General features: G+C 43.1%; 1 protein-coding gene and 1 pseudogene across 2 annotated transcripts in view; both read right to left on the bottom strand.

The window, feature by feature from the left end:
• OPHN1 (oligophrenin 1) overlaps window positions 1-24,091 on the bottom strand; it is a 530,418-nt gene that overhangs the window by 283,564 nt on the left and 222,763 nt on the right. The gene's annotated exons all lie outside the window — the stretch shown is intronic.
• LOC105943261 (UBX domain-containing protein 1-like) lies at window positions 21,084-22,010 on the bottom strand (annotated as a pseudogene).

Genomic DNA, 24,091 nt, shown 5'->3' with positions numbered 1-24,091 from the left:
ATCTCCAAGGCTGGTTGGTAGGATTGGAACTGGGCCTCTTCACCCAGATCCCCCATTTTCCAGTAGCTAGGCAGTTACACCCAAAAAGTGGCCCCCACCCCTTCACTCCCCCCACCACCCCCGCCATGCAATCCTATCAAGGGTCAACATCCAGAGACTATAAAACCAAGCTCCCAGAAGAGAGCAACGCATTCTCTTGCCCCCACACCTGGCTGTCTTCACCTGGGCCCCTCAGAGGGTACAGGTTGCATTTCCTGCCCCGTACCAAGCAGAGCCTCAACAGTTGAAGACCTCCGAAACCCAGCCACAGCCATGCTTAAAGCCACTCTCCACACGTTCAAACAAGCCTGACACATGAAGGAACCAACAGAGAAACCCAGGTGTGCAGGACCCAGAGACAAGATCTCCAAGGCTGCTTGGATCAGGACTGGGCCTCTTCCACCAAGATCCCCCATTTTCCAGTAGCTAGGAAGTCACACCCAGAAACTGTCCCAGGTGCCATGTAATCCCATCAATGGCCAACATCCAGAGACTATAAAACCAAGCTCCCAGAAGCATTGTGGCCATGCGACATCTAATAGCCTAGTTCTTCCTCTTGAAGAACCTGACAAGCTACTGAGAGTCAATTAGCCACTCAGGAGAGCCTTGAAAGCTCCCCGTGGCATATTCATATCCCAAATACAGTAAAAGTTATATACATACCTCTCGGAGAGCCTGGCAAGCTACTGAGAGTATCCTGCCCGCACGGCAGAACCTGGCAAGCTACCCGTGGTGTATTCTATATGCCATAAACAGTAACAATAGGTCTCATTCCCCGGACCCTGAGAGAGCCTCCAATCGTTGGGAAAGAAGAGTAAGGAGAGACTGCTAAAATCTCAGGGCTGAGTGTAATAGAGACATTACTGGTGCCTGCTCGAGTAAATCGACAAACAATGGTATGACAGTGATACAGATCTAAAGGCCACTTTTGATGCAGAAAATAGGGCAGGACCCTGCAGAAATAATAGTTCTACTGACTAATGATCAAATGAAAACATTGTGGGAATTAAATGAGGATTGGTAAATTGCCGTATAAATTACTTGGGGAAAATTCATAATACATTTCTGAAGAATAAATGTTTCCATTTTTACAATTTACAAATTGGATATTGTCAAACATAGTTAAAAATGAACTGATTCTTACTGCGCCTACCATTCTTACTGATGCTAATAATCAAAAGCTGTTTATACTAATCTTTCTCTAACCTGTAAAACTGATACCCCATATCAGTCTGCTCAAAAAAATGAATTGCATGCCATAATTTGTTTATTAAAAGATTTTGAGGAAGCTTTAAACATCATTACTGATTCACAGTATGCAGCCTGGACTGTGAAACATGTGATTACAGTTGCGCTCCCTCTCACACAGAGTGAATTAATCAGTGTATCACTGTATCTCTGACATCCCGTTGTTCATCAATTAGCTTGAGCAGGCACCAGTAATGTCGCCATTGTGAGACTTGTTACTGTTTTTGGCATATCAAATATTCCACAGTTAGCTTTCCAGGCTCTGCCATGTGGGCAGGATACTCTCGGTAGCTTGCTGGGCTCTCCGAGAGGGACAAAGGAATTGAAGCCGGTCAGCCGCGTACAAGGCAAACGCCCTACCCACTGTGACTACTGAAAACTTACAGGATCTTTTGCGAGTTAGAATTCATCCTTTATATACTACCCACATACATGCACATTCCAACTTGCCGGGGCCACTGGGCACTAATGCCAGAGGGCTGGGGCCTAATCAATTATGGCAGATGGATGTGACCATTGTTTCAACCTTTGGCAAACAGAAAAATGTACACCAATCTATAGGCACATATTACCATTATCGATGGGCAACAGCTTTAACCTTGGAGCATGCAGAGGCAGTAATAATACACCTTCTGGAGGCATTTGCAGCCTCCAAACAATGGGTGTCTCCCAGACAATCAAAACTGATGCACCCGCCTATGCCTCTTTAAAATTACCATCATTTTAAAAGCATATAATGTTATTCATATTACAGGTATTCCATACAGGACAAGCAATAATTGAATGAACTAATGGAACACTAAAATATATGCTTTTAATACAAAAAGGGGAATATATACTGATAACATAAGACAACAAATAGCTAGGGCTTTATTTACCTTAAATTTTTTAAATTTAATTGAGAATCAGACAGCAGCTGAATTACACTGGGACAATAACTAAAATCAGGATGGAAATGAAACTCCCAAGAAATTAAGTAAAATCCCTCTTAGAATTGCAGAATCGCACAGTGTAAGGATCCCATAATTCATGAATGGGCCCCTGTAAATGTTATATGATGGGGAAGAGGCTTTGCTTTGTTTCCACAGATAAAGAGAAATTTTGTTGCCCCTCAAAAAGGCTAAAATGAATCAATGTACATCCCCAATTGAGCACTTAGAGAAGAGAATGAAAATACTACACCTTGATGAACAGGGCAGAACATCTCTCTGTCCTCTCTCTCCCTCGAACTCCTGAAGTAAGGTTTTCCACTTGGGGGCAATTTAAGGCACTCACATCTCGAACAGTAGAAATGCTGATATCGACTCAGACCCCAAGAACACCAGAAGCATTCTTCCTGATTACAGCACAGGTAAATCCATCAACAATTAACATGACATACAGGGCTTACATTCCTAACTCTCCTTTATTAAGGAAAATATCTTGGCAGGATGCTCATAAGCCAATATATAATAATGAAACGTCCTGGTTACCTGACCCACATGATGATAGAGGCCCAATCAAACCTGAAGAAGAAGGCACAATCTTTTCTGAATATATTATAGGAGTGGAAGGAATGTCTACCTACATTGGTAATGCTAGTCATTGTTTAAAAATACAAAGTCAATTCTGGTTGGCTAAATATCAAAATTCTACGGAATCTACTAAAAAGCCATTGTTACTGGTCTCAGAAAATGGATTTTCAGTCACAGGAGGTGAAAGAGATGATTCTCTACCATCTCTCCCTATATGTGAATTCCCTAAAGTTACTGAACTTGGATATATTGGAATTATTATAGAGGTAAATTAGCTAGAGTCTATATTGATTCCCCTTATGGGAAAATTATTGATTAGAGTCCTGTAGGGCCAGTCTGGGTAAAGGAAGAAATAAGACCCTGAGCTGGGGAGTAATACAAAGTCTCAGCACTTATCACATTATAATTAATTCTAATAATGGCATAATATGGCATGGAGGTGGCTTTGTACCTCCTGCCCACTTCCTTCCTGGGCATCATAAACAACACCATCCATGGGAAATAGGAAATACTCTTGGATTCATGACTGCCTGGATGGGCTATATCCAGCGTAATAACATTGGAGCAAAACATACTTTATAATTTGATAGAAATCTTATCCGCTTTACACAGGCTTGTGTTCTATTGCCATACGTTATGCTTAAGGAAAAATTGACTGGAATGGAGTAGAAGGGGTGATATCTTGCATTGACTGTTCTATGTTCACTTGCACTAATAATTCTGTTAGTCTTAAAGCAGAGGAAAGCATTTATTTCCTTAGGGCTCGGGTAGGTGCTTGAATGCCCATGAGACCTAACCGTTTATGGGAAGATAGCTCTACTACAAACATTCTTCACTGGCTGGTTGCTCACCTATCACATCACATGAAAAGATTTGTGGGCCTTCTCAATCTACAGAATGGGAAAGGATATTCACCCAATACCCATCTGATAAGGGGTTGATATCAAGGGTATGTAAGGCACTGGTTGAACTCTACAAGAAGAAAACATCCAGACCCATAAGAAAATGGGGCGAAGAAATGAACAGAAACTTTCTCAAAGAAGAAATACGAATGGCCAAAAGGCACATGAAAAAATGCTCATAATCACTAATCATCAGGGAGATGCAGATCAAAACAACTATGAGATACCACCTAACACCACAGAGACTGAAACACATCCAAAAGAACAGAAGCAACCACTGTTGGTGTGGATGTGGGGAGAAAGGGACCCTCCTACACTGCTGGTGAGAAGGCCGACTAGTTCAACCCTTCTGTAAAAAAATATGGTTGCTCCTCAAAAAATTAGAAATCGAGCTCCCATTTGACCCAGCAATACCACTTCTGAGAATATATCCCAGACAGGCAAAAAGATATAGTCGAAATGACATCTGCACATGTATGTTCATCGCAGCACTGCTTACGATAGCCAAAATCTGGGAAAAAAAAAACCTGAATGCCCAAGAACAGATGACTGGCTAAAGAAACTTTTACATCTACAAAATGGAATACTATGCAGCAGTCAGAAAAGGCAAAGTCATGAACTTCGCATACAAGTGGATCAACATAGAAAGTATGATAACTGAAATGGGTCAGAAAGAGAGAGACAGACATAGAAGAATTGCAATCATCTGGAATATAAAACAGAATGGAGGACTAACACCCAAGAATAACAAAAATAAGTACCAGATTTGCTCCATGGCTTGAAGACCAGCCTCACATGCTGGGGAAAAGGGCAGATCAGATAGAGAAGGGAATCACGATCCCAATCCCGATCATGAAATCCCGTTAATCACCGATTTCTCAGGAGGGCTCAGTAACATCTCATTTCGTCCTTTCTTTTTTTTAATTTTTCTTATTGAATCACCATGTGGAAAGTTACAAAGTTCTCAGGTTTATGTCTCAGTTATACAATATTGAAACACCCATCCCTTCACCAGTGCCCATATTCCACCACCAAAACCCCCAGTATACCTCCCGCCCCCGCCCCCCACCCCCAACTGCATAACTGATGAATTTCATTTCATTTTTTCTTTACCTTGATTACATTCCATATTTAAACACAAAACTCACTATTGTTGTTGGAGTTTCCCCCCATGAAAGACAGCCCTACTACCAAGGAAGCATTTGATAATTAGTTTTCCATTGCTTAGAATGAAGAGATATGTAGCCCCACTGCTCCAAGTACATAACTCTTTTTTTTCTTCTTCCTTTTCCTTTTTTTTCCCTCATCACCCTTCCCACGCTCATAGTATGGTGGACGCCATGCCGAATTTCTCCCCGAAAATGGGAAACAACCGGGAAAGAGGGATATTTCCTCTTCTCAGCTGGCGTGGGGCTATTGCTTAGTTCACAGTCTAGTGAAATAGATGCTACTTTGATTACCTTCAATATTTCAACAAAAAATTCACTGTTATTGTTTGGAGTTTCTCCCCAAAGTGACACCTGCTAAAAAGGAACCGTTTCACATTGCTGACAATTAAGAGATGTTAAGTCATGTGGCTGCTTTTGGATTTCTGTATAAAGTCCAGGGAAAATTCTGCCAGAACTTGCATAGCCCAGCTCGCAGTCCCAGTGCATTGCTGTAAGAAGCTGCTCTGGATGCCAAAATGCATTAGAAGGCCTCTGAAATCCAAGTCTTTAGGAGGATATGGTCCATTTCACTCTCAGCAGCTCTGGACTTATCTGGGCCGAGGGCGTGCCGGTAACACCCACTTCCCATGATTGCCTAGGAGCCCCAAAGTGAAGTGTAAAAACCGTATACCTCTGGGTTAGGAGTCTTAGAAGGTGGCTTCTCGCCATGTGGATATTGCTGCCGCCGACATTTTCCATACATAAAAACAGGGTGGAGAGGAAAGATCCATCCCCAGGCAGCGTGGAGTTGTAGCCCAGCTCACAGTCCCAGTACATTGCTGTAAGAAGCTTCTCTAGATGCCAAAATGGGTTAGAAGGCCTCTGGAATCAAAGTCTTTAGGAGCAGAGGGGCTCATTTCGTCCTTTCCCTGAGATCTTAGAAGTCTATCTCGACTCGGCCCTCCTAACGATGTTGCACTGGGGGCTCTTCAGGGTCAGGGGAATGAGATCCAGCTTGTTACTGGATTTTGCATATGAATACACCATGGGAAGCTTGCAAGGCTCTCCCATGTGGGCAGGAAACTCTCAGAAGATTGCCAGATTCTCCCAGAGGGAGAAGTAGGCTTCAAGATATTGCGCTTCTGGGAGCTTGCTTTTAAGTCTCTGGATGTTGGCTGTTGATGGAATTACACAAACCTGTGTTCCTCTGCCGGTACCTTCATGCATGAGGCCTGTCTGAACGTGTGGAGAAGGGCCTCGAGCATGGCTGTAGCTAGGCTCCGGTGGTCTTCGGCCACTGGGAACTCTGCTCGGGGTGGGGAGGGAAGCTGGAACCCATCCCCTCCAAGGGGCCCCGGGGAAGACATCCAGGCATGCGGGCAAGAGATTCTCTGCATCACTCTCTTCTGAGAGCTTGCTTTTAAGTCTCTCTCTGGATGTTGGCCGTTGATGGGATTACACACACCTGGGTTCCTCTGCATGAGGCCTGTCCGAATGTGTGGAGAGGGGCCTCCAGCATGGCTGGAGTCTCTTGCTCGCATGCCTGGCTGTCTTTCCCGGGGCCCCTCGGAGGGGATGGGCTCCAGGTTCCCTCCCCACTCTGAGCAGAGCTCCCAGCGGCCAAAGAGCACCAGAACCTAGCTACAAAGAAGGGAATATCAAGCAAAAATTTGGTAGGAGGACCCATGTGGTATAGGAGAGGCGTGCTCGGAGCAGACTATATACCGAACACATTGGCCACCCAAGACCTCCATTACTAACCACAACGCCTAAAGGGAGAGAGGGAACAGAGGGGAATGCCCTGTCAAAGAGGCGGGGTGTGGAGGGGGTTGGGGTGGGAGTGGGTGGGAGGATGATGGGGTCATCAGCGGAGGACGGAAACTGGTGGAGGGATAGATACTCAAGCTGTATATGACTGAAACACAAGCACGAGAATATGTAAACCTGTATCCGTACCCCCATGGTGATTCATTGATAAAAAAGAAGATTTGTGGGGCTTCTTATTGCCCTTGTCATGCGACTCATTGCCATCAGCGTTACCGCCACAACGACAGGTACCTTGTAACGTGAGTGCCAGACTGCTTAATTCATCAAGAAATGACATGAGAACTCTGAAAGACTGTGGACTGCTCAAAAAAGAAGTTGATGCAGAATTACAAGAAGAATTGGCTGATGTTACACAAACTGTTACAATGCTTGGTGACCAGCTATTAATCATAAAATGACAGCTTGTTCTAAAATGTGATTGGAATACCACTTCTTTTTTATAACTCCTATGCCAAAATATTGAATCTGAATTTCCACAGGAAGAGGTTAAAAAGCATTTGTTAGATCATAAAATTATGACAGAAAAAAATTATACAATTGCAAAATAACATTCATTCTACATTTGAGAATCACTTGCAAACCTCGGCGCCTGAATCCCTATGGGGTGGATTCTCTGATGGAATTTCTCAATTGAATCCTGTAACTCTTATTCAACGCCTTATAGGGGGCTCTACTGGCATGTTTATATTTATGATCCTGTTGTTGCTTCAGCTTATGTTCTTTGCAGGAAATTTCGAATACAAAGTGAATTAAACCGACAACAACATGATACACATGTTGTCATAATAGCTAACCTTGCTGCAAAACAAAAAGGGGGAGATGCTGGAGCCTGAGCAAAGTCACGAGAAAGCTCCAGGAACTCACTGCCTTGCAAACAAGGCTGTGTCATAGCTACAAACAGCTAGGAACTCTGAGTGAACTGGGTTGGGGACAGCATGTCCCAATGTAGCCACCTTCTGTTATAGATAACTGTGCTATGACTGGATGAATGTTAATCAAATACCTTATTGGGTTATTGTGTAGGCTTGCATAGATATTGATGTATAATATAAGGGAAGTGGGATCTAAAAATGTAAAAAATGATCTGATTTACTTCATCAAGAACTTTGTTCATTATTAGGCTACAAAATAATATATACTTTGAGGTTTTTTTGATCTTATGTATTTTGATCTTATGTACTCTGATGTATGCTGAATATGTTTTGATCATTAACCTAGTACAAAGAGGCCATGAAAGCTACTCAGTGCTAAATGGTCTGAGTGAAGTTTAGCCCTCCACTTTCAAACTATCCACACACCTTGCTTATCTCTGTGTTGCTGACTGACTTGATCGAGAACCAACAAGTTACAAAATAGTACATGTGACATTTTAATTTGTAAAGAGTTTCTCCAATGGGTCCCAGTTAAATTTGAACTGGCAAAAGAGTATTTTCGATTAGGCTGCAACTACACCTCTGACAAATGACTGAAACTCTATAGATACAAAATCATCAGAGAGGAACATTATTCGAAAATCACAAATAAACCCGTCATGCTGACACATTACCTTTCCACAGATATAACTTGAAAAATCTATTATTTCTAGAAGTAACAGCATCACTATAATTTTAAAAAGACAAATGGTGTTCTTTAGCAAAACAAGTTTATTCAAATTGTGGTTCCCATTAGTTCTCAAGCTCTGTTATTTTTCTTTTTAAGTATCTATAACAAAAGATGTACAAAAAGCATTCATGTAGGATAACATTGGGTTTGTCCTTTTAGCCTTGACACAGGGAACTTAGTTTACCTTAAAGCAATGTTCTTTCTGTATGGATACAGGAAGAGAGTTAATATTATGCTTGCAACTTGGGAGCTGATTGACTCCAATAACATTTACTCCCAGGCATCTGCTTTCTCAACTCAGTTGCTCTTAGTTCCTAGCACCACAAAAGCAGAGTCCCGACGAGGGACGAAATGGACCCAGGGGAAGCTGTAAGCTACCCAGGCATCGAAATGGGCCAGGCCAAAGCACCACAATAGTCAACTATAAATTGAGAGCATGGTCATAGACAAATGCTGTCACAATCCACAAGTAAAGACGAGACTAGGACCCTGTTGGGGTTAGGAAGACTAACCTGGCCTGAGGATTGTGGTCTGGAATATATAGTGAATGTCCTCAGGAAGAACCAAACTTTAATATATCTCTTACTGTGCTCATACAGAATGACATTGTTAGAAATATTTGAAGTAGATTTACTACAACTATTTAAGTGGATTACCTGCTGAGGAAGGAAGAAAGGGACACACCCTTGTTTGGACCCCACCCTTGAGCAGATCTCTGGAATAATCTCCTTAGATGAGATTTTGTTAATCTCCTGGAGAAATGGTCCTACACCTCTTTGTTGATTTGTTAATGTTCAACCCACCTTTTTGTTACTGCCCTATGTTATTGCTATATAACTAAGATTATGGGGGAAGAAGACACAGCAAGTAGAGGACAGAGGCAAGACTGAAGCAAGGAGAAAGCACAGAAGCAGAGACAGAGAGAGGTTGGAAGAGACCAGAGGAGAGACTACAGAGACAGAAACAAATAGGGAGAGAGAGACAACAGGGAGCACAGCAGCACACACAGAAGAAGAGCACAAGGAGGAGACATATCGATCCGGTCCATACACAGCAGCTCGAGAGCACTGAATGTGAGTGGCACTAGTGAGAGAGAACTGCCCTGAGAGCCCACAAACAACACAACATACTTATCACCTCCCCCTCCCATGTGCGAGTCTTTGTAATTTTTTACACTTTCAGAGCCAGAGATACAGACCTAGAAACGAAGGGAAATATAACTTCTTTAGATATCCATATCTCAAAGATATCTAGATTTACTTTCTAGACACCTATAGTCACTTGGGAAGCATTCATTTTCCACACCCATGCTAACTCATTTACTGACTCCTTGAAATTTCTGACAATGCATTAGATCCAACATTCATTGGAGCATTTTATGAAAAGTATTTTTTCTAGTTGCCCTATCAATAATAATGATAATGATAACATAAAAATGTTACACAACATGTTCATTGATTTAATAAATTCTATGTGCATTTTTCTTTTTTTTTTTTTGCTTTTTGGGTCACACCTGGCAATGCACAGGGGTTACTCCTGGCTCTGCACTCAGGAATCTCTCCTGGCAGTGCTCAGAGGACCATATGGGATGCTGGGAATCGAACCCGGGTCGGCCGCGTGCAAGGCAAACGCCCTACCCGCTGTGCTATCACTCCAGCCCCCTATGTGCATTTTTCTATATCGATATATTTCTCTAAATATCCACACATTTCTATATCATACATAAATTTTTTGTGAGTTGTCCCCAAGTGCTGTGTCTTTTATGAATTGTCCCCAAGTGCTCTCTTTCTGTACCTAGAGAGCCGAAGAAATAGAAATAGAACTATACTGCAATACAAATTTCTAACTCTAAAATTTCTAGCAGATATTTCAAAAAGCAAAATTAAATAACTGGCATTGATTTTAATACTAAATTTACTCAATTCAAAATATCCCACAATTACCACTTGAACATTTAATAAATATATTGAGATATTTTATAATTATAATTATATCATATAATATCATAATATATATAATGTTCTGGATCAATAGCACAGCGGGTAGAACATTTGCCTTGCATGTGGACGACCTGGGTTCGATTCCTCTACCCCTCTCGGAATGCCTGGCAAGCTACCGACAGTATCTCACCCGTACAGCAGAGGCTAGCAAGCTACCCATGGCGTAGTCGGTATGCCAAAAACAGTAACAAGTCTCACAATGGAGATGTTACTAGTGCTACTCAAGCAAATCGATGAACAACAGGATGACAGTGATGGTAGTGATAATATTATATAATATATAATGTAATTATAATTATACGAGTTGAGTCTCTTGACCCTGTGCCTGGCTGTCTTTACCAGGGCGCCTTGGAGGGGGTGGGTTGAGCTTCACTCTCCACCCCAAACAGAGCTCCAGCAGCCAAAGACCTCCAGAACCCAGCCACAGGCATGCTCAAGGTCCCTCTCCACTCAGACAAGCCTCATGCATGAAAGGACTGGCAGAGAAACCCAGGTGTGCGGAACCCAGGGCTGAGATTTCCAAGCATGCTCGGATCAGGACTGGACCTCTTCTGCCCAGATCCCCCATTTTACAGTACCTAGGTGGTCACACCCAGAAACTACCCCCAGCGCCATGTAATCCCATCAATGGCCAACATCCAGAAAGGATAAAACCAAGTTCTTATAGCCTAGTTCTCTCACTCAGAGAACCTGACAAGCTACTGAGAGTTTTCTGCCCACAAGGGAGAGCCAGGCAAGCTCCCCGTGGCATATTCATATGCCAAAACAAGTAATAATGATGGGTCTCACTCCCCTGACCCTGAAAGAGCCTCCAAAGCAGCACTGTTGGGAAGGACAAGTAAGAAGAGGCTTCTAAAATCTCAGGGCTAGGACAAATGGAGATATCACTGAGACTCCTCAAGAAAATCGATGATCAACAGGATGATGGTATTATTATAATTATATATTTATAATAATGGTTCATGGCCTCATCGTGGCCAGGGGGTAGCAATGGTGCCAACCTGCGAAGAGCGAACCAACAGGTGAATGTCGGTGTGTAGATGATGAAGACAAAAATTGCTAGAAATGAGCCACATCTATTCAAACATAAGCATCCGATTCAGGATGTTAAGCATTCGAACGAATCAATGCTCATGAGACGCAGGCAGGTGCAGGGTAAGTGTAGGGCTGGACTCCTTGCATTGAATGTGTCGATCTGTCCAGTACTTTCTGTATATAAGCAGCACATCCATGCACAAGGTGTGTGGCATGTTTGTGAGCGTGCAGATTGTTACAACATGGCACCAGCATGGCAGAGCCTGGCAAGCTACCTGTGGCATATTCCATATGCCAAAAACAGTAACAAAAAAGGGTCTCATTTCCCTGACCATGGGAGAGCCACCAATACGGCAGTGTTGAGAAGAACGAGCAAGGAGAGGCTGCTAAAATCTCAGGGCCAAACTAGGCTACCAAAATGAAGGACTAAAATGATTGTCTGCACTTTTAATGCATGTATGCTGGCATCGAAAGCATCAATCGAGGACCTGATGGTGCAAGCACAGAAGACCAAGTACAACATCATTGGATTGACTGAGACAAGAAGGAATCAATCACATTACGAGGTTTTCGACACTAGAGAACTATTCCTGGGAACATGTGACAGTAGAGGAGTTGGTGGTGTTGGTGTCCTTGTCAACAGGAACTTGGCCATGAGCAGTGATTTGTTCGAATGCCTAACAATCCGAATTCGATGCTTACGTTTGAATAGATGTGGCTCATTGCCAGCAGCTTCTATCTTCGTCTTCTATGCACAAACATCAAACTACAACGAAGAAGAAGTTGAGTCCTAGCTGGAGCTGGAAAAGTTCTATAAAATCCACACTTCTACAAGATAATTGGTGGTGATTTTAACTCCATGATAGGATCAAGAAGGTCACCCAAAGAACTCCACATCAGACTAGAATTGAATGAACAGGGTGAGAGACTGAGTTCATCATGTTGACTAAGACCATCCATGGTAACTTGCAGTTCCAAAAGATTGAATCTAATAGTTGTGGAATATAAAATAACAGAGGAGGAGACTAATACCCAACAATAGTCGTATATAATACCAGGAGTTTGGATCCATAGCTTGGATGCTGGCCTCACATGCTTGGGGAAAGTCATCCCAGATAGAGAAGGGAACACCAAGTAAAATGTGATTGGAAATCCCGCGCAGGGAGGGAGATGCATGCTGAAAGTAGACTAGAGACTGAACATGATGGCCACTCAATACCCCTACTGCAAACCACAACCCCAAAAGGAGAGAGAGAACAAACTGTAATGCCCTGCCACAAGGTTGGGTGGGGTGGGGTGGATGGGACTGGGAGGTGGGAGGGATACTGGGTTCATTAGTGGTGGAGAATGGACACTGGTGGAGGGATGGGCTCTCAAATATTGCATGACGGAAAATCAAGCACGAAAAAGTGTGAATCTATAACTGTACCCTCACTGTGACTCAATAATTAAAAAATAAATAAATTAAAAAAATAAAAATAAATAAGAGTTGGACATTGGAGTTTCCCGATGGACAGTTCCACAATGAAATTGTCCACATCATATTCAATTGACGGTTTTGCCTGACTGATGTTGTTGTCCCAAAATTCCAAATGGGATCAGACCACCATCTCCTTTGTGCGAAATTCTACTTCACAGAGTGGGGAGGAAGGGCTGCAAAATTTAAGAAGGGAACTCCCAGAATGACCACCAACTGAGAGCTCTTTGGCACAATTGCGGCAACATTGGAAGATGCCATCGTTGACAACATCGATGAGGAATACGATCAACTGGTTCAGCACCTCCATGATTGTGCGAGGAACGCCGAGAGAGCGAAAGCCAAAAAAAGACACCTGTCTTCAGAAACTCTCAAGCTCACTCACCAACATGGTACGGTGCAAGCCTCAGGCAATCATAAGCTAACGTCCGAGCTCACAAAGCTGTATACAGAAGCGATAAAGTAAGACCTCAAAGAAATAAGAGCAGCAGTGTTGGTCGATATGGCAGAAGCCAGGAAAAGTATTTGCAATGCCTGCCTGTCCCTCTCCAACTATAAGACCAAGAAGACCGCCCTCTGGCGTCCTGATGCATCTATCACATCTTCCAGAAAGGTAATTGAAAAGGTTATCCACAAATTCTACTCGAATCTCTTTGATAGCCACGTCCACCTGCCAACATACCAAATTCCGCAGAATGGATATGTTGTTCCCAGCATTCTCCCTTCTTAAGTCTGACACGCCATTTCGTCGGTGAAGAAGTGTAGAGCTCAACACAGCATCCAGCGGGCAGGGACACCCTGCTCCCACTGCTGCCAAAGACCCCACACTTCCAGCTTCTTTATCCAAGGGCGCCAGCCCCCTTGCCCCAGCAGCCCCTCCCTGTGTCCCCCCACGGCTCCAGGACCTGACCTCAACACAATATCCAGGGGGCAGGGACTCCTGGCTCCCAGCCGCTGCAAACCCACACTTCCAGCTTCTTCACACAGGTGCACCAGCCCCCCCTCAAAGGGCACCCCAGCGCGCACCCCCTGTGCCTGCATGCCCACATGGCCCCAGGACCCAACCTCAACCCAGCGTCCAGCAAACAGGAAACCCTGGCTCCCAGATGCCTCTGGAGACCCTGTGCTTCCTGCTTCTTCATCCAAGTGTGACAAACCCCCTCATACGGGGCCAGAAGGGAAAGTAATCTCCGTGGTAGTGGGTGTGTATACTGCAGCAGGGGGCGTGGTCTATGGGGAAAGGGGCTGCTCACGCGGTCACAGTTATTTGCCCCTCTTACAGTACACTTGAGAGACATCTCAATCCCCACTACCTAACTATGTAGAGAACTCCCGGGGTACCTCAAACACAAAGAGCAAATAGGCCACTAACCTATTGCAATTGCACCAAAAAAAGAACAGTGAGTAAAAATCCTTTCCAATTACACCAAAACACTGAAGAGCACAAGAAGTTATACAAGACCAATGTAAAAGAACACACCCTCCGAGCCGTCACCAGAACCCTCACAAAGAGACAACAGCACTAATGAAATGGAACATCCCACCTGCATACAACCACGACAAGATGAAGAAACAGCGCAAATCCCCACCATGAGGAGAGGATGAAGAAACGATTCCAGAAGCCTCAAGGGGTTAACCACAAATATGATTTCTCCAATAAAGAATTCAAAGAAGATATGCTGAGAATGTTCAACGAACTTAAAGAAACAGTGGAGCAATCAGTGAAGAAAACACATCAAGAAATGAGAGAAGGAATAGGAAAGCTACTTTCAGAAATGTAACAAGTAAAAGACTTGGTAGACAAAAGAAACAACACAGTGGGTGGGTGCCCTCAACAGCAGAATAGCTACAGCTGAAGATAGAATCACTGAGCTTGCAGACGAGCAGCAAAAAGCTCACAGGCTAAAATAAACAATAGTAAAAGGCCTCAAAATAGCTCAAGAGCAAATCAGAGACCTAGGGGATGATTCCAAGAGGAATAACATTAGAATTATCGGAGTACCAGAAGGACAGGAAGGCTACCCTAATAAAAAAGGCACAGTTACAGAAACCATTGCTGAAAAGTTCCCAGAGCTGGATAACGCAGACGTCCAGATCTTAGGAGCCCGAAGGGTACCAGCTAGAAGAGACCCTATAAAAAGACTCCAAGACATATCATAGTGAGAATGATGGATGTCACGGATATGGACAGAATAATGCAAGAGGTAATATCAAAAAAGGAAATCACATACAAAGGAACACCCCTCAGATACACAGCAGACCTATCAGAAGAAACCTTCCAAGCCAGAAATCAATGGTGGGATATAGTGAAAAAATTCAACAAAATGAATGCCTCACCAAGAATATTCTATTTGACTAAGCTCTCACTCAAGCTTGAAGGAACGACACACAACTTCATGGATAAACAACAGCTGAGGAACTTCATAGACTCAAAATCAAACTTAAACAAAGAACTAAAGGGGCTCCTGTAAGACAAGAAAAACTTCCTACTAGCAAAAAAAAAATCCCTACAGAAACATGGCACAAAACTCCATGTAAAAAATCTCTCTCAAGGTCAATGGTCTAAATGCAGCCATCAAGAGACACAGAGTGGCAAAATGGATTTGGAAACTAAACCCAGCATTCTGCCTCATACAAGAAAAACATGTAAATGGTTTAGAACAAATACAGACTCAAAGTCAAAGGGTGGGGGACTGGAGCGATAGCACAGCGAGTAGGGCATTTGCCTTGCACGTGGCCGACCCGGGTTCGATCCCCGGCATCCCATATGGTCCCCCAAGCACTGCTAGGAGTAATTCCTGAGTGCAAAGCCAGGAGTAACCCCTGAGCATCGCTGGGTGTGACCCAAAAAGCAAAAAAAAAAAAGTCAAAGGGTGGAAACACTCCTTCATGCAAAGAACTCACTCAAAAAAGCTGCAGTGGCCATACTAGCATCGGACAACATAGATTTCAGGTTGGAAAAGAGTAGAAGGGACAATGTAGGCCATTTTTTACTAATCAAGGTATATGTAGAACAGGAAGAACTCATAATCCTAAATGTATATGTACCTAATGAGAGATGAGCTAAATAGTTAAAACAACTTCTAACAGATCGTAGGGAGGACAATGCTAAGCAACACAATAGTAGTTGGAGAGTTCAAAACCACCGTATCACCTTTGGATAGATCAACAAGTTCAAAACTCAGCAACGAAACGCTGGCCTTGAAGGAAGAAATAGATGAGATATGGTTAATAGATCTATAAAGAGCTTTGCATCCCCCCAAAAAAGAATACAAATTCTTTTCCAGTGCACACAGAAATTTCTTCAAAATAGATCATGCGCTGGGCCACAAAATATACCTCACTAAAATCAAGAAGATAGAAATTGTATCAACTATCTTCTCAGACCATGATGCACTGAAGACAGAAGTTAAACATACACAGACACAGAGAACAAAATCATACACCTGGAAATTAATCAACTTAATGTTCTACAATGAGAGGGTCAGTGAGGAAATCAAAGAAAAAATCAAAATGAAACAAATGAGAATGAAGAAACGGTCTACCAGAACTTAGGAGACACAGCTAAACCCGTGTTAAGGGGAAAATTTATAGTTCTGCAATCATATCTCAGGAAGGAAGAAAGGGTCCACATAAATTACGTGAACTAACAGCTCAAGACCTTAGAAAAGGGCCATCAAAAGGATCCAAGACAAGAGCAAGAAATACAAAGTGGAACAAGGAAAGCCTCTTCAACAAGTGGTGCTGGGAAAACTGGATAGCTACCTGCAAAAAATGAACTCTGACCTCTGTCTAATGCCAGGGACAAAAGTCAGATCAAAGTAGATCAAAGACCTCAATATCAGACATGAATCTATAAGGTATATAGAAGAAAATGTAGGCAAAACTCTCCATGACATTGAAGCTAAAAGCATCTTTAAGAGCGAAACAGCACTGACCATGTAAGTGGAAGCAAACATAAACAAATGGTACTACATCAAACTAAGAAGCTTCTGCACTTCAAAAGAAACAGTGACTAAAATACAAAAAAAGCCCACAGAATGGGAAAGAATATTTTCCCAGTACCCATCTGATAAGGGATTAATAGCCAGGATATACAAGACACTAGTAGAATTGTGTAAGAAAAAACCTCCAATCCCATAAAAAATGGGGAGAAGAAATGAACAGAAGTTTCCTCAAAAAAGAAATACAAATGGCCAAAAGGCACATAAAAAATGCTCGACATCGCTAGTCATCAGGGAGATGCAAATCAAAACAACAATGAGATATCATCTCAAATCACGGAGACTGGCACACATTCAAAAGGACAAAAGCAACCAGTGCTGGCGTGGATGTGGGGAAAAAGGGACGCTCCTTCACTGTTGGTGGGAATGCCGACTGATCCAGCCTTTCTGGAAAACAATATAGACAATCCTTCAAAAACTAGAAATTGAGCTTCCATATGACCCTACTATACCACTTCTGGGAATATATCCCGATGATGCAAAAGAGCACAGTAGAAATGATATCTGTACCTATATATTCATTGCAGCACTGTTCACAATAGCTAAATTATGGAAACAACCCGAGTGCCCTAAAACAGATGACAGGTTAAAGAAACTTTATACATGTACACAATGGAATACTATGCAGCTGTTAGGAGAGATGAAGTCATGAAATTTGCTTATAAATTGATAAACATGGAGATTATCATGCTAAGTGAAATGAGTCAGAAAGAGAGGGATAGACATACAGACATAGAGGGACTGCACTCATTTGTGGAGTGTAGGGTAGCATCACATGAGGCTGACACCCAAGAACCGTAGATACAAAGGCCAGGGGGACTGCCCCATAGCTGGAAGACTGCTTCAAGAGTGGAGGGGAGAAGGCAGATGGAATAGAGAAGTGATTACTAAGAAAATGATCGCTAGAGGAACCAGTTGGGATGGGAGATGCATGCCGAAAGTAGATAATGGACTACTGATGACTACTACTACATGATGACCTCTCAGTGTCTGTGTTGCAAGCTATAATGACCAAAAGTAGAGAGAGGTTATGGGGAATATTGTCTTTCAGGCAGAAAGAAAGACATAATAAAACGTAGACCAAAAATCAATAACATGGAAACCCAAAAAACAATCCAAAATATAAATAAATCTAAGAACTGGTTCTTTAATAAAATAAACAGATTGATAAACCATTAGCAAGACTCACAAAGAAAGAGAGAGAGAACTCTAATAACTGAATCAGAAGTGTAAAGGGGGACATCACAACAGAAACCAAAGAAATTCAAAAGATCATCAGATACTATTTTGAAAGAGAATCCAGAAGAAATAGATAAATTCCTGGATTCCCATAACCTCCCAAGGCTGAAGTAAGATTATCTGGAATACCTGAATAGACCCATTACTATCAAAGAAATAGAAACTGTAATCCAAAATCTCCCCAAAAACAAAAGTCCAGATACAATTCCAGAAGGATTCACTAGGGAATTCGTTCACATATTTAAAGAGGACCTATTGCCAGTTCTTTTCAATCTTTTCCAGCAAATTGAGGGAAGAGAAACACTCCCAAACAGTTTTTATGAGGCACATATCACCCTAATACCAAAATCAAACAATGACACCACAAAAAAAATGAAAACTACAGGCTGATATCTCTGATGAATACAGATGCAAAGATACTCATGAAAATTTTAGGGAATAGTATCCAACAACTCATCAAAAAGATAGATGCACCACGGCCAAGTAGCATTCATCCTTGAGACGCAAGGATGGTTCAACATTCGGAAATCAATCAACATAATCTACCATAGCAACAAAAGAAGAGACAAAATCCATATCATCATATCAAAAGATACACAGAAAGCATTTGACAAAATCTAGCACCAGTTCATGATGAAAATTCTCACCAAAATGGGTATAGAAGGGAACTTCCAAAATATAGTCAGAGCCATCTAACACAAGCCTATATAAAGCATTATCCTCAGTGGAGAAAAAACAAGGGCCTTCCCTCTAAGATCAGGGACAAGACAAGGATGCCGACTCTCATCAATTTTGTTCAATATAGTACTGGGAGTACTTGCAATAGTTATTAGGCAAGAAAAAGACATTAAGAGCATCCAGATATGAAATGAAGAAATCAAGCTCTCACTATTCGCAGATGATATGATACTATACTTAGAGAACCCTGAAACCTCTACCAATTAACTCCTGGAAAAAATATACTTGTATAGTAAAGTCACAGGCTAAATAATCAATACCCAAAAGTCGATGGCTTTCCCATATACAAATAATGAGAGAGAAGAAAGTGATAAGAATAAAGCAATCCAGTTCACAATCATGCCTCAGAAAATCAAACACCTTGGAATCAGTTTAGCTAAGGAGGAGAAGGACCTCTACAAATAAAATTACAAAACATTGCTTCATGAAATAAAAGCGGACATGAGGAGATGGAAACACATACCCTGCTCATGGATTGGGAGATATAACATTGTCTAAATGGCAATAATCCCCAAAGCATTATACAGATTCAATGCAATCTCTATAAGGATACCCATGACATTCTTCAAGGAAGTGACCAAGCACTCCTGAAATTTATATGGAATAACAAATCCCCATGAATAGTTAAAGCAATTTTAAGGAAAAAGAAGATGGGAGGCATCACCTTCCCCAACCTCAAACTTTACTACAAAGTGGTATTAATTAAAACTTCATGGTACTGGAACAAAGGCAGAGCCGGAAAACATTGGAACAGGATTGAATATCCTTACACACACCCTCAAATATATAATCATCTAATCTTTGATAAGGTAGCAAGAAATGTGAAGTGGAGCAAGGAAAGCCTCTTTAACAAATGGAGCTGGGAACAATGGACAGCAAACTGCAAAAAAAATGGGCTTAGACCTATACCTAATACCATGCACAAATGTCAGATGAAAATGGGTTAAAGACCTCAACATAAGACCAGAATCCATGAGATACATTGAAGACAAGTTCAGCAAACTCCTGAAGGACATTGAAGCTACAGGTATCTTCAAAGATGACTCATCATTGAACAGGCAAGTGGAAACAGAGATAAACCTTAAACTGAGAAGCTTCTTCACCTCAAAAGTTACAGTGACCAGAGTACAAAGACAGTCTACAGAATGGGAAAGGATATTCACCCAATACCCATCTGATAAGGGGTTGATATCAAGGATTTACAGGCACTGGTTGAATTCCACAAGAAGAATACATCCAACCTCATCAGAAAATGAGGGGTGGAAATGAACAGAAATTTTCTCAAGGAAGAAAACAGAATGGCTAAAAGACACATGAAAAAATGCTCCTCATCACTAATCATTGGGGAGATACGGATCAAAACAACAATGAGATACCACCTCACACCAGAGACTGGCCCACATCCATAATAACAAAAGCAACCGGAGTTGGCATGGATTTGAGGAGACAGGAATTCTTCTTCACAGCTGGTGATGATGACTGGTATTTGAGGAGAAATGAATTCTTCTTCACAGCTGGTGATGATAACTGATTCAGTCCCTTTGGAAAACAGTATGGATGCTTAAAAAAATAGAAATTGAGCTCCCATTTGACCAAGCAATACCACTTCTGGAAATATATCACAGAGATGCAAAAAAGTATAGTAGAAATGACATGTGCTTCTATATGTTCATTGCAGCACTGTTTACAATAGCCAGAATCTGGAAAAAACCCAAGTGCCCGAGAACAGATGACTGGTTAAAGAAACTTTGGTACATCTACAACAATGGAATACTATGCAGCTGTTAGAAAAGATGAAGTCATGAAATTTTCATATAGGTGGACCAACATGGGAAGTATCATGTTAAGTGAAATGAATCAGAAAGAGAGGGGCAGACAGAGAAAGACTGCACTCTTTGTGGATTATAATGTAACAGAATGGGACACTAACACCCAAGAATAGTAGAGATAAGGACCAGGAGGATTACACCACAGCTTGGAAGCTGGCCTCACATGCTGCAGAGAAAAGCAGCTCAGATAGAGAAGGAGCCACCAAGCAAAGGGTGCTAGGTGGGCCCGCTAGGGATGGCAGATGCAGCTGAAAATAGAGTATAGACTGAACATGATGCCTACTTAACACGTCTATAGCAAACCACAACACCCAAAAGAAGAGAGAGAGGAAGTACTCATCAATACACTGGCTTGGCTCTTCACACACTACCTGTCTGAAAGCAAGGTTCCGTCCAATGGAAAACCAGTAGGACCATTCTGTTTTAAAATAAGGGATACATCCATGACAATATTTTTACATAACTCAGAGGGTCTCTTTATTAGGAAGGAGAGGACAGTGCTTTATCAAAGATGAAGAGGTTGGAAGGGAAGGACTCTCAGCTGGAATGTTTCTTGGCCACCATGAGTACAGCGGAAGGCACACGTCCCAGCTCCTGCAGAGGGCACTCCATGTCAGCCTCAGAGAACACCCACTGGGGGAAGCCACTGAGCAACTGCACGGGGTCCTGGCATCCTCACCACGATGCAGCTCTACATAGAGCCTCAGGGCTGCCAACTGTTCCGGAGCACAAAAGCTGTGCATCAATAACATCCCATCTGGCAGCCTAACCTGGATGCGGCACTGGTCATACCCACGCTTGGTGGGAGGCTCCTGGCTGGGAGGTCAGTGAACATGACCCGGCTCTGCTGTTGGTGAGGAAGGCCGAGTATCCACACTACCAACGGGCTTGGCTCTCTCTGCTTTGTTCCTTTCAGTCTTTTCATGGACGCTTTGTCTGGCCTCCAACTCTTAGGCCTTCTCCCGCCTCTGCTCCTCCTCAACCTGCTGCATCTCGTCCTCCTGGAGCCTCTGGAAAGTGGCCAACAGCTCCTTGTCTCTGGTGCTGCCATTCCCGTTCCAACACTTCCTGCTCCTCTCGCTCCTCTAGCTCCCACTGATTCTGCGCCTCCATCTCCAGCATTCTCTTAGTCTGCTCCTGTTTCTCCTGTTCACTCAGTCCGGGTTGCATTCGCCTGCAGCCAACCCAGGTCCTTCAGAATGACTTTGCTTCAAGGAAGTGGGTTTCTGACCCAGGACGTGTCTGAGGGGGGTGGCGAGCAGTTCATCCACATTGGGGTCATCTTCGTGATACATCAGCCAGTCAATCACTGCCTCCATTATCTGGTTGCCTATGAGGGCTAGAGCCTTCTCGAGCATCCCTTTAAACCCATCTGGATGAGACTCTCAAAAGCTGTCAGCTCTGCCATGGCGCCGCCACCGCTGCTCCCGAGGGGGACCTGCAGTGAGAGGGGGCGGGAGAGGGCCGAAGGGGTGGATCAGCCTGTTGTCCATCGTCTACAAGCTGTTCACTCGAGTCATCCTGAATAAGATTGGCAGAACACTAGACAAAGGCCAACCATACGAGAAGGCTGAGTTCTGAAAAGGATTTAGCAAAAATCGACCATATCAACATGGTGACCAAGCTCATTGAGGTTTCACGAGAGTTCAAGATGATGCTCTGTCTAACGTTCATTGATTTAAAGAAGGTCTATAATTCTGTTGAGACTCAAGCGGTCATCAAAGCCCTAGGCAAACAGGGTGTTCAAACTCAGTACATTAGAATCCTCCGTGAGCTGCATTACGGATTCACCACCAGGATCTCACCATTCTACAGGGAAGTGACCACCAACTTAAAGAGAGTGGTTCAGCAGGGTGATACCATTTCGCCAAAACTCTTCAGTACTACCCTCAAGAATGCCATGCGACAACTGGAATGAGAAGGAATGGGATTGAAGATAGACAGTCGGCAACTACACCAACTTTGTTTCGCTGCTGACATCGTTCTAATAACACCAAACATTAGCCAAGCGGGGCGAATGCTGGTCGACTTTGACTGTGAGTGTGTAAAGATCTGACTGCAGCTGAATCTCATGAAGACAATGGTCATGAGAAATGGACTCGTTCCTGATGTTCTATTTGCTCTAAACAGAACAATGAACTCCGAATGCACCAGTTATGTGTACCTAGGTTGAGAACTCAACATGCAAATGACCTGGCACCTGAACTGCATAGGCGGAAGGTGGGGAATGCCTTCAAAAACATCAAAGAATTTGTTAAGAGGACAAAGAATCTCTGGGTTCAGGTACATTTTTTCGACTCTGCCATTCTTCCTGCATTAACATACACCTCAGAGACCTGGGCCCTACAAAAACAGGATGAGAACGCTATTCGGTTCTCCCAAAGAAGAATCGAAAGAGCTATACTTAGAGTATCAAGTTTCCCTCAAGTGAGAGAAAGAATCTGGTTTTCCAATCTCTATCAACAATCGAGAATCAGGGACGCTGTCTCACTTGCCAAGGCGTCGAAAATCAGATGGGCCGGACACGCAATACAATTTGGAGACAACCTCTGGACTAGAGCTGTTACAGACTGTATTCCACAGGACATCAAAAGAACTGGCCTCCCACCTACGAGATGATCAGACTTCTTTGTCAAGGCCCTGACAAACAGTTTGAGGCTCTTTGTGTTCCATTGGGCTACACTAGCACCCAACAGGGACGAATGGAGACATTACTTGGCACCCGCTTGAGCAAATCCATGAGCAATGGGATAAAAAGTTACAAGTTTCAATCTTTGATAAAGGAGCAAGAAATATAAAGTGGAGCAAGGAAAGCCTTTTTAACAAATGGTGCGGGCAAAATGATTCAGCTACATGCAAAAAACAAAAACAAAAGGCTCAGACCTCTAACTAACACCATGCCCAAAAGTCAGATCAAAATGGATTAAAGACCTCCACATCAGACCAGAATCCATAAGGTCCATTGAAGACAAGGTTGGCCAAACCCTCCACCACATTGAAGCTAAAGGAATCTTCAAAGATGGAACGCCACTGACCAAGCAAGTGGAAACAGAGATAAACAAATGGGACTATCTTAAACAAAGAAGCTTCGGCACCTCAAAACAAACAGTGGCTGGGGCTGGAGCGATAGCACAGCGGGTAGGGCGTTTGCCTTGCATGCGGTCGACTCAGGTTCGATTCCTAGCATCCCATATGGTCCCCTGAGCACATCCAGGAGTGGTTCCTGAGTGCAGAGTCAGGAGTAGCCCCTGTGCATCGCCAGGTGTGACCCAAAAAGCAAAGAAAGAAACAAAAGCAGTGGCTTGAGAGTCCGCCCTTCCAGCACCACCAGTCTCCTCCACAGGTTCGTGTGTCCGTGTCCCCAGCCTCATGCCGTGCCACCTGGACCTGGGCACCTATCCACGAGCACCCAACCCCACACCATGCCACTCGGACCTGGGCGCCTGTGAGCACCTGGTCCCGGTTTCCGGCCCTGAGAGACTGCCTTTC

The sequence above is a fragment of the Sorex araneus genome, chromosome X (genome assembly GCF_027595985.1).
Source record: "Sorex araneus isolate mSorAra2 chromosome X, mSorAra2.pri, whole genome shotgun sequence".
Taxonomy (NCBI): Eukaryota; Metazoa; Chordata; class Mammalia; order Eulipotyphla; family Soricidae; genus Sorex; species Sorex araneus.
Note: the sequence above shows the minus strand (reverse complement) of the source record. Positions and strands in the feature narration are given on the sequence as shown.